We start from the raw sequence: 13,746 nt of genomic DNA on the forward strand, positions 1-13,746 counted from the left end.
TATCACTGGTATCTCACTTATCAGGACAAATAAGTAACCTAACAGTGAGAGGCGGTTTTTTTCTTGAAATGTGTGTGTCACAGCCGCTCACTTTGATCGCTAACCTGGTGCCTGTCATTTGGTTTATGCAATCGTGCTTTTGAGGGATTGTTCACAGTGCTGGTTATTAATTAATGCACTTCACTGAAGGCCAAAGTGGTGATGAAGGGCCTAGAGGACAACAAATGTTGCCCAGATCTTGCTAAAGCTTTTTACTGGCATTTTGTGATCTATGATGCTGCACAGCTCGCTCCTCGAAGGGTCATAGTCAGCTCTCAAATCTGGAACCTCCCAAAACTGTGACCTCTGTAAACTTCGCCTCATTGGAAATCCTGGTGCCTGAAATCTAACATGTGCTATCCCCAAGGTGCAAGCTACTTGCCCCATTGACTCCTCAGTTTTAAAATTCTCTTTAATTCACTCCACAGTCTTACCATTCACTCCAACCCGAAGACCTTCCGGAATCTATACATTCCTCTAATTCTGGCCTCTCAACTGCCTGATATTAATCATGCTTTGTGCCTTCTAAGTCTAAATCTCTGAAATTCCCTCCTTTAAATGTTTCCCCTCTCTGTCTTTAAGACTCTCTTTAAAGCCTATAGCCATAAAATCGATTACATACTCCATATATCTGCTTGTAATGCCCTTTTTAAAAAAAACTTCATTCACAGTATAAGGGCGTGCAATGGATTTATGGTCATCGTTAGACTCTTAGTTCCAGATTTTTTTTTTATTGAATTCAAATTCCACCATTTGCCATGGCGGGATTCGAACCTATATCCCTAGAACATGAGATAATGGGAACTGCAGATGCTGGAGAATCCATGATAACAAAGTGTGAAGCTGGATGAACACAGCAGGACAAGCAGCATCTCAGGAGCACAAAAGATCCTCCTATGATGCTGCTTGGCCTGCTGTGTTCATCCAGCCCCACACTTTGTTATCCCCAGAACATGACTGGGGTTGATGCCAACTGTACCATTTTTTGACCTCACTGTTCATAGTGAGCACCCTCTCCTAACCTCACGTCGCTGAGCATGCATTCAGCACAGAATGAACCCCCCCCCACCCCCATCAGTGGGGATCACCATCTCAGGCTGTTCAGAGAAGGTACAGAAGGATGGTCCCTGATATGGAGGGACCGTCTTATGAGCAAAGGATAAACAGCTTGGGACTATACTCACTGGGGTTTAGAAGAATCAGAGGCAGCCTCATTGAAACATATAGGATTTTTTAGGGAAAGCGGTGATGAGGAATTTTGGATCAGTGACGATCCTCGTTAATGGTACAGCAGGCTTGATGGGCCTAATTCTGTTTCTATTTATTAAGATTTTGTCTGCGTTTGAGTTAGTTGATGATTTATTTGTCCTTGCCTCATCCATGCCTTTGTTTTCCCTAGATTTGATTACTCTAACGCACTCATGGTTAGTCTGAAACATTCTAACCTCTAAACATGAAGTCATCCAAAACTCTGCTGTTGCTGTCTGAGCTCAAACCAAGCACCGTTCCCCTATCACGGACCAACCTTGGCACCCAGTCAAGCATCAGCTTAATTTTAAAAAAAATTGTCCTTGTTTTCCAATCCCTCCATGCTCTCACCCCCAGTCCCACAACCCTCTGAGATCTCTTTGTTCCTCTATTTCTGACATGTCGTGCATCCCTGATTTTAACTGCTTCATCGTGAGTGACTGTGTTTTTTGGTTTCCTCGGCCCCATGTTTTGGAGTTCCCTCCTTAAAAACCTTTACCTCTCTACTTCACCTCCCCCTTTAAAACAGCCCGTAAACCCGAGACCTTTTCACTGTGTTGCTGTTCATCTGTGTTAATATCACCTTATGTGGCTTGCTGAGAAACAACAGGTATGTTTCATAGTGTTTCTGTGAGACTTTTATTTGAGATACTTATTATGTTGAAGGTGCACATAAGTAAGCTGTAGGTGACCATTGCGGAGATAGTAAACATGCTGGTTAAACAATTTCTGAAGAAGGGTCTAGGCCCAAAACATCAGCCTTCCTGCTCCTCTGATGCTGCTTGGCCTGCTGTGTTCATCCAGCTCTACACCGTGTCATCTCAGATTCTCCAGCATCTGCAGTTCCTACTGTCTCTCTCTCGTGGTGGCTATGGTTTTTATGCAGCTGTCAGGTGGAAAGAACAAAAATGACATTTGGAAAGGGAAAACACAGCCTATCCAGTTACATTTCAATCTCCCACCAATTCCTGAGGAAAGGGGTGGTCTACAACAGATGCTGTGAAGAGACACAGATGGTGCCAGCTTTGGGATATTATAGGGCTGGTTATTAGATTAGATTAGATTCCCTATAGTGTGGAAACAGGCCCTTCAGCCCAACAAGTCCACATCGACCCTCAGTGCATCCCACCCAGACCCATCCCCCTATACCCCACACACCCCTGAACACTACAGTTAGTTTAGCATGGCCGATCCACCGAGCCTGCACATCTTTGGACTGTGGGAGGAAACCGGAGCACCCGGAGGAAACCCACACAGACACGGGGAGAATGTGCAAACTCCACACAGACAGTCGCCTGAGGCTGGAATCAAACCCGGGTCCCTGGTGCTATGAGGCTGCAGTGCTAACCACTGAGCCACCATGCTGCCCCTTATGTAGATGTGGGTGTGCCTGAACCAAGGATGGCCGTCCCCAGTGACAGGACAGTGATACCTTCCAGTGCAATCAGCATCAGGGTTTCCACCCGTAGCTTCTGTCACCTTTCAGGGCCCTCTCTCCACAAACCCCACTCCCTCTCCCCCCACTCTCCCTGCCCCCACTCCCTCTCCCCCCAATCTCCCTGTCCCCACTCCCTCTCCCCCCACTCCCTCTCCCCCCACCCTCCTTGCCCCCACTCCCTCTCCCCCCACTCTCCTTGCCCCCACTCCCTCTCCCCCACTCTCCCTGCCCCCACTCCCTCTCCCCCACTCTCCCTGCCCCCACTCCCTCTCCCCCCACTCTCCCTGCCCCTTTGTCTCTCCCCCCACTCTCCCTGCCCCCACTCCCTCTCCCCCCACTCTCCCTGCCCCCACTCCCTCTCCCCCCAATCTCCCTGCCCCCACTCCCTCTCCCCCCACTCTCCCTGCCCCCACTCCCTCTCCCCCCAATCTCCCTGTCCCCACTTCCTCTCCCCCCACTCCCTCTTCCCCACTCTCCTTGCCCCCACTCCCTCTCCCCCCACTCTCCTTGCCCCCACTCCCTCTCCCCCACTCTCCCTGCCCCCACTCCCTCTCCCCCCACTCCCTCTCCCCCCACTCTCCCTGCCCCTTTGTCTCTCCCCCCACTCTCCCTGCCCCCACTCTCCCTGCCCCCATTTCCTCTCCCCCACTCTCTCTGCCCCCACTCCCTCTCCCCCCACTCTCCCTGCCCCTTTGTCTCTCCCCCCACTCTCCCTGCCCCCACTCCCTCTCCCCCACTCTCCCTGCCCCCACTCCCTCTCCCCCCACTCTCCCTGCCCCCACTCTCTCTCCCTCCAATCTTGCTGCCCCAACTCTCCCTGCCCCCACTCCCTCTCCCCCCACTCTTGCTGCCCCCACTCCCTCTCCCCCCACTCTCCCTGTCTCCACTCTGTATCTCTTAATTCTTTCTCCCTCCTTTCTCGCTGCCCCCACTCACCCTTCACACAATCTCACTTCTCCTGCTCACACTATACCCATTCTAACCACCTCCATTGACCGAGCCCCACTGACACTTTTCCACTCTCCCTTACCCCTTCCTGCTTTCACACTCCCTTTACTTTTAATTCACTTGTGGGCTGTAAATGTTATTGGTTGGCCAGCACTTAGTGCTCGTCCCTCGGTGCTTTCTTGAGCTGCCTTTTGAACAGCTGCAGTCCATGCGTTCTTGGGTGACCCATAATGCCCTTAGGGACGGAATTCCAGGATTTTGACCGAACAACAAGAGCAGTGATATATTCACAAGTCAGAATAGTGAGTGACCTGGAGGGGAACTTGCAGGAGGTGGTGTTCTCAGGTATCTGCTTCCCTTGCCCTACTAGATGGTCGTGGGTTTGGAAGGTGCTGTCTAAGGATCTTTGGCAAACTTCTGCAGTGCGTCTTGTAGATAGTACACACTGCTGATGCTGAGTGTTGGAGGTGGAGGGAGTGACTGCTTGTGGATGTAGTGCCAATCAAGTGAGCTGCTTTGTCCTGGATGGTGTCAAGCTTCTTGAGTGTTGTTGGGGCTGCACTTAGCCAGGCAAGTGGGGGGTATTCCATCACACTCCTGATCTGGGCCTTGTAGATGGTGGACAGGCTTTGGAGAGTATACTGCATAAATTCCTGGATGTTGGTATTTTTGCAGCAAATTCAACAGTTCATGATCAGACTCATATTTTTCTACATTCCGTTGTTTTTCATATTTTACTGAATGAACTCAGAAAAACTTCTAAGTTGCAAATAAGACCTTGAATTAGCCAATTAAACCATTAAAATAATGAGACCATAAGAAATAGGAGCAGGAGTAGGCCATTTGGCCCCTCAAGCCTGCTCTGCCTTTCTATAGGATCATGGCTGATCTGACATTCCCTCAACTACTTTCCCGCCCTTTCTCGATAACCCTTGATGCCCCTACTGAGCAAGAATCTATCTATCTCGGCCTTAAATATACACAAGGACTCTGTCCCCAGACTCTCAACACTTTGAAAGAAGAAATTCCTCCTTACCTCAGTCTTAAATTGGCATTCCTTTATTCTGAGACAATGCCCTCTGGTCCTAGACTCTCCCATGAAGGGAAGCATCTTTTCAGCATTTACTTTGTCAGGACTCTTAAGAATCCTTTATGTTTCAATAAGGTCATCTCTCGTTCATCTAAACTGCAGTGAGCAGAATCTCAACCTGTTTAGCCTTTCCTCATAAGACAATCCCTCCATACCAGGTAGTATCCCAGTGAACCTTCTCTGAACTGCCTCCAATGAAATATATTTCCTTAAATAAGGGAACTAAAACTGCCCACAGTACACCAAATGTGGTCTCAGTATCATCTTGTACAGTTGCAGTAAGGCTTCCCTACCCTTATACACCAAGCACCTTGAAGTAAGGGCAAACATTCCACGAGCCTTCCTGATTACCTGCTGCACCTGTATACCAGCTCTCTGTGGTTTGTACAAGAACCCCCCCAGTCTCTTGGTGTTTCAGCTTTCTGTAGTTTCTCTCCTTTTAAATAATATTACATTCTTTTGTTCTCCCCTCTAAAATGCACTTCATATTTTCACACATTATGCTCCATTTGCCAACTTAATGTCCACTCTCTTAACCTATCTATAACTCTTTGTAAACTGCATCCCTCTCACAACCTGCATTTCCACTTATTTTCATGTTGCCTGCAAATTTGGCTACGGTACATTTGTTTCCTTGCTCAAAGACAGATATGTCACTAACTTCACCGTTGGGAATCTGATACTTCAAATATCATGACAATCTGTGTTCCGATTTTCTTTCCTTTCTCAATAAATTTTCTTTAAGCCTGTGCCTGAAGGATTATGTTAATATGTTGTTGTTTGCTTTGCAGCCAAGTAAACAGTTCAGAAATTTGTTAACCCCTATTGGAAGTCTGAACTGCAATCTTCAGCCTAATTCTTCAGGCCGATTTGAAACTTTGGTCCCTTCCCTTAGGGGATCAGACTTAGTTTGGGAGTCCGCTACTCAGCGTCTTTTCCTGGATAGTTCATTTGGATTTATCGTCTTAGCTGCTAGAGGGCTTTTACTGTTCTTGCTGTGCTTTTCTTTAAACAAAAAGCCCTGTTTTCCCTATTACCAGCTTTAGGAGGCTTTCTGGACTCATTATGTTGTGCTGGTTTTTCAGAGATTTTAAATCAGAGTTTTTTTTTCCTTTACAGCAGCAGTTCAGTTCTGTGACTTTCCAGGCTGATGGTTGGTCTTAAAGCAGTATCACTGATTTATTGAAGAGTACTTCCTGAATTCTTCTCTTTCCTAGATTACCTCAGGTCTATTTCTTGATCTTCACTGCCGCTATCTTTTTCAAGACAGTATCCTGCAGCTCCCACCATCTTTTAGCACATTGTTTGATGCCACCCTGTGAGTTTGGGTTTAAGACAGACCAGTCGAGGAATAAGTCAAGAACTGATTGCAGGCTCAGGCTTCAAGGTAACATCATTTCTTATGCATCAATGCTAAATACTGCGATTCATCTTAATCATAGATTTAGCACATCCCGATCCTCTAAGTTACAATAGGTCAGGACTATCCTACTTTATCCATGTGTTCATGGCCATGTGATCTTTCTAGTTTTCTGGAGTGTTCTAACTCCGCCTCCCATGGTATTTTCACTCAATGATGTGCCACACAGCACACCTCCACACCACTCTCTAAGGAGAAATGGGATTTCATTCATTGAATCCCTAAAGTGTTGGAACAGGCCCTTCGGCCCAACAACCACACTGACCCTCAGAGCATCCCACCCAGACCCATCCTCTATAACCCACATGATCTGGACATCCCTGAACACTATGGACAATTCAGCATGGTCAATCCACCCAACCTACACATCTTTGGACTGTGGGAGGAAACCGGAGCACCCGGAGGAAATTCACGCAGACACAAGGAGAATGTGCAAACTCCACACAGACAGTCACCTGAGGGTGGAATCGAATCCAGGTCCCTGGCACTGTGAGGCAGCAGTCCTAACCACTGAGCCACAGTGCTGCCCCAATACATGTTCACCATTGATATCTCTACTTTCCTTTCCTCTCTCCTTATTTATCCTTAGAATTCAAAATGCATCTATCTCAGTTTTGAGTATACTCACTGACTGAGGATTCCAAGTCCCTTGGTGAAGAAAATTTCAATGAACAACAACCCTCTGGGTGCAGACATTTCTCACACAGCCCGGTCCTTTGTCGGCACACGGGAGGTGTTACGTTGACGGACTTTTGTTCATCAAGGGTTATGGAACCAAGGCAGGCAGATAGTGTTAAGAACAGACCCATGTTCATGTTAAATGGTATTGGAAAGGCTTGAGGTGTTGAACTGGTTCTGACCATGATCGCCTCTTAGTCTAACATTTCACTCCAAAAACAATCTCTTAATGAGAATCTGACCCCTTCTCTTAGCCTAACCCATGTCCCAAACTGCAGTGTTAGCCCAAGTAAGGGTTAAGGCTCTGGATTTGAAGCCTTAACCTCCAAGGAGCTTGGCTGACATTTTCATACACCTCCGCTCGGTTCGCAATAAACAACTGCACCTCCCAGTCGCAAACCATTTCCACTCCCCCTCCCATTCTTTAGATGACATGTCCATCATGGGCCTCCTGCAGTGCCACAATGATGCCACCCGAAGGTTGCAGGAACAGCAACTCATATTCCGCTTGGGAACCCTGCAGCCTAATGGTGTCAATGTGGACTTCACCAGTTTCAAAATCTCCCCTTCCCCCACCGCATCCCAAAACCAGCCCAGTTCATCCCCTCCCTCCACTGCACCACACAACCAGCCCAGCTCTTCCCCTCCACCCACTGCATCCCAAAACCAGTCCAACCTGTCTCTGCTTCCCTAACCTGTTCTTCCTCTCACCCATCCCTTCCTCCCACCTCAAGCCGCACCTCCATCTCCTACCTACTAACCTCATCCCACCTCCTTGACCTGTCCATCTTCCCTGGACTGACCTATCCCCTCCCTACCTCCCCACCTATACTCTCCTCTCCACCTATCTTCTTTTCTCTCCATCTTCGGTCCGCCTCCTCCTCTTTCCCTATTTATTCCAGAACCCTCTCCCCATCCCCCTCTCTGATGAAGGGTCTAGGCCCGAAACGTCAGCTTTTGTGCTCCTGAGATGCTACTGGGCCTGCTGTGTTCATCCAGCCTCACACTTTGTCATTTGGATTCTCCAGCATCTGCAGTTCCCATTATCACCAATGTCAATCCCTCTCGCTCTCCTCCCAATTCCAGGATTTCCCTCTCTCCGATGTCAAGGTTCTGTTCCCTCGGGATCCAGCTGCTGGAATCTCCATGAACTAGGCCGTCCATTCAGTGCCTGATCCAAGGGTTTGCTGACAGACTTCATTAAAATTCTGGTTGTCACATTTGGCCTCCCCAGGGCCGCTGAGGAACCATACCCCTGTCATTGCTGTTAATGTGCCACGTCAAGCTGGCCATTCCCAGGGAGGGGGCTGCAAACCTTTCAGCATTGTCCTGGAGTTTCCAGGAATTTTAAGATAAATCACTAATTGACACTCGACAGAATCTGCAAAGAGAAACACAGTTGCTTGTGGTTTCTATTTTCCTACAATAATTCTACTTGCTGGCTCCAAGAGAACTGGAGATAGTGATAAAGGAAACACTGTTGGAGAGAAAGGGGGAGCGGATGTGACAAACCGTCTAAGGGTTTGGACAACTGGAAGGGGTAATTCCAAGATGGCTGGCGAAAGGGACAATGAAGTCGACTACAAGCAGTGCGTCTCCACCTAGAGTTTCATTCTCGGGCAGTCAACACACCCACAATGACCATCACACTGTGATGCCGGCTCCAAGCACACTATGCTGTCTAAAGGATAGAAATATTACGTGCCGAAATTCCCTTCCCCACGCACCTCCCCCTCCTCAATGAGCCAGCACGATTCCTTTTGAACAGTGACCTTTAGCCTCACCTACAGTCAACAAAGCAAACTGGATTGAGGCCCCACTACAACATCAGGTCAGCCTGCTCCATGTGGCAAAGGAGGAGCCGCTTCACAGAAATGTGATCCTCTCAATAGCAGCCAGTATTTACATTGCAGGAGATGTCCAAGGTCAGGTTAAAAACAAGGGACAACTTCTTCAGAAACAGCTGCATTTATATAAACTGCACACAGGTTATATAGTGATTAGGGCTTTGGTTCAGGCAGATATGGAATACAGCAGGCAAATTTTTTGAATAAATCCACACACACTCATTTATACACAAACCCAAACTCACACACTCTCATAAACAGGCACTCACTCTCTCTCTCTCTCTCTCTCTCTCTCACACACACACACACACACACACACACACACACACACACACACATTCAATCACTCACTTCCATAAACAGACACACACACGCACTCACACAGAAACACACACACAGTCACTCACCCCCATAAACAGACACAAACACACACACACACACACACACACACACACACACTCTCATAAACAGACACACACACGCACGCACACACACACACTCCCATAAACAGGTACATACATACTCACACACGCCTGCACCCAAACTCTTACACTCTCATACACGGGCACTCGCAGTCACACACATTCTCATTCATTCTCTTTAACAAACATTCACATGCACTCTCTATTGCACAGACTCATATACTGTCATACATTGGATTTTTCTGGACAGCTTCAGGAGAACCGTCCAGTTCCAGACTGGACTAGGGCTCACGCTCCCACACCAGACCATGAGGAGTTTTTCAGAAGCTGGGGACTGGACTGGGAATCTTTTTTCCTTCCCCCTAGCTGAACATCAGTTGGGCATCATTGACCCAGGCAGTAATCAAAGTTATCACAACACATGTGACTTTCAAGAACTACCTGCTAAAACAACTATTCATTTGATTGATCCTTTCAAAATAAAATGCAGGTATCACAAGCCTTCAAGTCGACAAAAATGAAGAAATATGAAGAGTCTTCATAACACCAACAATGTTGAAAAGAAGTGAGATGCCATGTTCCAATACATTCCATTACATTGTGTGGACAAGAATAAAATATATTTTAAAACATTAACACATATTGAAACATACTCACTTTCATTTGTTCCTTTACCTGTAAACTATCAGTTATTTCTGATATCCTCTTGATACCTAGATCCAAACAAAACTATATCCTTTACATTGTTTCTCCATAATGTGAACAATCTTTAAGTGAAAAGGCTGTAATAACAAGCTCTATTTAAATAGTTGGGTATTTTGGTTTTCCAATTACTTTCGCAGAGGTTGGAGAGTATAACCAGTGTCTCCCCATAGTCACGACATTTAAATACGTCAAAAGGCTTACTAGCCAGCAGCAATCCCAGGATTTTTCCTAACCATTGTAGGTATTTCCTTTAGTGTAGACTTAGCATCTTGGAGATGTTAACAATTGGCTTCTCTACGCGTAGCTCATCATCTTGTAGCAACACTGTGCCTCCCACCTAACATCAATTATTGGCTTAAAAGATTTGTGAAATTAGAGGCACGGTTTATAGTGCCACACACCTGGGCACAGTCTACAGTGACTCACATCTGGGCAAAGTCTACAATAATGAACAGCTGGGCACAGTCTATAATGACTCACTCCCGGCCACCATCTATGGTGACACACACCTCGGCACATTATATAATGATATCAGGAAACAGGCAGTTCTGGATTTGGTGATGTATAATGAGGTTGACTTGATGAGGGACCTTAAGATGAAGTAATCATGAGGGGCAGAGATCATAATACAATAGAATTATATAATAGGGACACTGGGTGACTAGAGATATTGAGGCTTTGGTCAAGAAAAAGGTATAGACAGCTGTGATCAAAAGAATCCCTTGAGTGTACCAGGTGTAGGAGTACACTTAAGAGAGAAATCAAGAGGGCAAAATGGAGACATGAGAGAGCTTTGGCAGATCAAATTAAGAAGAATCCAAAGAGATTAAAGGCAAGAGCAACTATGAAATAATAGGGCTCCTTAAAATCAACAAAACATTGACAATTACATTGTTTCTCCATAATGTGAACAATCTTTAAGTGATAAGGCTGTAATAACAAGCTCTATTTAAATTCTGTGAATGGAACTGCAGGAGTTGGGTGAGATCCTCGATGAATATTTTGCATCGGTATTTACCATGGAGAAAAACATGGAAGCTAGGGAACATGGAGACATTAATAGTGATGTCTTGAAATGAGTCAGTCCCCGTTGACTAATGGTGTGCCCCACATTTTGGTGCTGGATTCACTGTTATTCATCATTTATATAATGTAAATGAATATTTATAAATGATTTGGATGAGAATATTGGACAGTGAAGACGGTTATCTAAGAGTACAATGGGATCTTGATCAACTGGGCCAGCTATTAAAAGTTCACCCAAGCCTTCCACTCCCTCAGGTCCCAGGGCTCCAAGCTGGTTAGGCCACTTCCTCCTTCCGAGCGACTTTGAGGAATTGAAATTCTTCCCATCTAATCCACCATTTACCCAATCCTTACAAGTCCCTGCACCTCAAAGCTCATGTTGGCTTCTGTTTTAGCATTGCCTTCATTTGTACGTTTGATGGCCTCACACCTCTCTATCTCTCCTACAGCCACTCCCTATATCTCCTACGGCCCCTGACTATCTCTCCTACAGCCCCTGCCTATCTCTCTTACAGCCCCTGCCTATCTCTCCTACAGCCCCTCCCTATCTCTCCTACAGCTCCTGCCTATCTCCTACAGCCCCTCCCTATCTCTCCTACAGCCCCTGCCTATCTCTCCTACAGCCCCTTCCTATCTCTCCTACAGCCCCTCCCTATCTCTCCTACAGTCCCTCCCTATCTCTCCCACAGACCCTGCCTATCTCTCCTACAGCCCCTGCCTATCTCTCCTACAGCCCCTCCGTACCTCTCCTACAGCCCCTCCCTATCTCTCCTACAGCTCCAGCCTATCTCCTACAGCCCCTCCCTATCTCTCCTACAGCCCCTGCCTATCTCTCCTACAGCCCCTTCCTATCTCTCCTACAGCCCCTCCCTATCTCTCCTACAGTCCCTCCCTATCTCTCCCACAGACCCTGCCTATCTCTCCTACAGCCCCTGCCTATCTCTCCTACAGCCCCTCCGTACCTCTCCTACAGCCCCTGCCTATCTCTCCGACAGCACCCCCGTACCTCTCCTACAGCCCCTGCCTATCTCTCCTACAGCCCCTGCCTATCTCTCCTACAGCCCCTGCCTATCTCCTACAGCCCCTCCCTATTTCTCCTACAGCCCCTGCCTATCTCTCCTACAGCCCTTCCCTATCTCTCCTACAGCCCCTGCCTATCTCTCCTACAGCCCCTCCGTACCTCTCCTACAGCCCCTGCCTATCTCTCCTACAGCCCCTGCGTGTCTCTCCTACAGCCCTTCCCTATCTCTCCTACAGCCCCTGCCTATCTCTCCTACAGCCCCTCCGTACCTCTCCTACAGCCCCTGCCTATCTCTCCTACAGCCCCTGCCTATCTCTCCTACAGCCCTTCCCTATCTCTCCTACAGCCCTTCCCTATCTCTCCTACAGCCCCTGCCTATCTCTCCTACAGCCCCTCCGTACCTCTCCTACAGCCCCTGCCTATCTCTCCTACAGCCCCTGCCTATCTCTCCTACAGCCCTTCCCTATCTCTCCTACAGCCCCTGCCTATCTCTCCTACAGCCCCTCCGTACCTCTCCTACAGCCCCTGTCTATCTCTCCTACAGCCCCTGCCTATCTCTCCTACAGCTCCTGCCTATCTCCTACAGCCCCTCCCTATTTCTCCTACAGCCCCACACTCTTGAGATATCAGCAGTCTCCCCAAACTGGTCTCTTGGGTAGTCTCGAGTTTAAACCCTTTGGCTACGGGACACCATGTGTTCTTCTGCTTTAGCCTGAAACTCAAATTTCCCTCCCTTGCCATCTCAACCTCACTTTCCTCCTTAAAATCTGTGACAAAGCTCTTGATCATCCATCTTAGTAGCGCTACGTGGCTCAGCAAGTGAACGGATTTTCAAACATCTAAACTGGGACATGTTGATAAACTTTGAGGAAAGTTTTGAAGTATTATTTGGAAATTGCCAAGGCATTAGGGTTTTTAATGAAAGACCAGGAGAACCCAAACTAAAACAAGACATTTGTTCCAGTATGGTGCTCCCTGTGCACTTTACTACATTTGGATGTTGCCACATAAATGTATACTGTTGTGCAAATAGTGCCAGGGTTCAATCCCTTAAGCTGTGCAATGCTCAGGTTGGCATTGGGAAACTCAAGGACAGGGAGAGCAGTAAATAGTGAATCGGCAGAAGTTCAGGGCCTCGCCCAGGCCATGCCTGTCACTTAATCCCAGCAGCTGCAGACAAGATCCTCTATAAGGTTCAGTGACATTTCGCTCCAGTCAGACTGATTTAAAACCCTCTGTCACAACTCACTTTCAGAGGTTCATTCAGTTCACTGCTCCCTTAGACATTCACATCTACCTTCAGCATTCAGCGAGTCCCACACAGGGAATGGTGACAGCTCCTGCAACAGGGAAGCCCAGAAGGTTTTGGAAAGACTAGGACTGGATTAAACTGGAGTAGGTATTCACTAGGTAGGACAGAGGCTGGGTCCAAACAGACAGTTGCAAGGGACAATGTTGTAGTCTCTTTATAAATTGCACTGATGACCTCCGTCTATTTGGATAGTACTCTTTCAAAGAGATTTTTTCCAAAGATGAGACGTATTTGCTGCAGACTTAATACACTGTGTTTGTCACCTGACAAGAGGAGTACATTTGTTGAACACAGCAATAAAACAAAATCCTTCAGCATTCCCGGTCTCAGAGAGATTTTACATTGTGGCCATGCATGTGCTACTATAGACCATGCCCAGGTATATGTCAGTACAGACTGTGCCTAAGTGTCAGTGGCTATAAATAGAGCCCAGGTGTGAATCACTGTAGGTTGTGCCCAGGTTAGGTCGGTATAGACAGTGCCCAAATATGTGTCACTGTTCACTGGGCCCAGATATGAATCACATAAGATGGTCCCCAACAGTGAGGCATT

At 47.3% G+C, this 13,746-nt stretch overlaps 1 long non-coding RNA gene across 1 annotated transcript; it reads right to left on the reverse strand.

The window, feature by feature from the left end:
• Positions 1-1,959: 1,959 nt before the first annotated feature.
• LOC132209573 (uncharacterized) lies at positions 1,960-10,177 on the reverse strand. The gene is made up of 3 exons (XR_009445722.1): positions 9,965-10,177; positions 9,788-9,843; positions 1,960-2,173 (listed from the first exon to the last, which is right to left on the reverse strand). It is a non-coding gene; the product is annotated as an uncharacterized LOC132209573 (long non-coding RNA).
• Between the last annotated feature and the right edge of the window lie 3,569 nt (positions 10,178-13,746).

This window comes from Stegostoma tigrinum, chromosome 4, assembly GCF_030684315.1.
Source record: "Stegostoma tigrinum isolate sSteTig4 chromosome 4, sSteTig4.hap1, whole genome shotgun sequence".
NCBI lineage: Eukaryota > Metazoa > Chordata > Chondrichthyes > Orectolobiformes > Stegostomatidae > Stegostoma > Stegostoma tigrinum.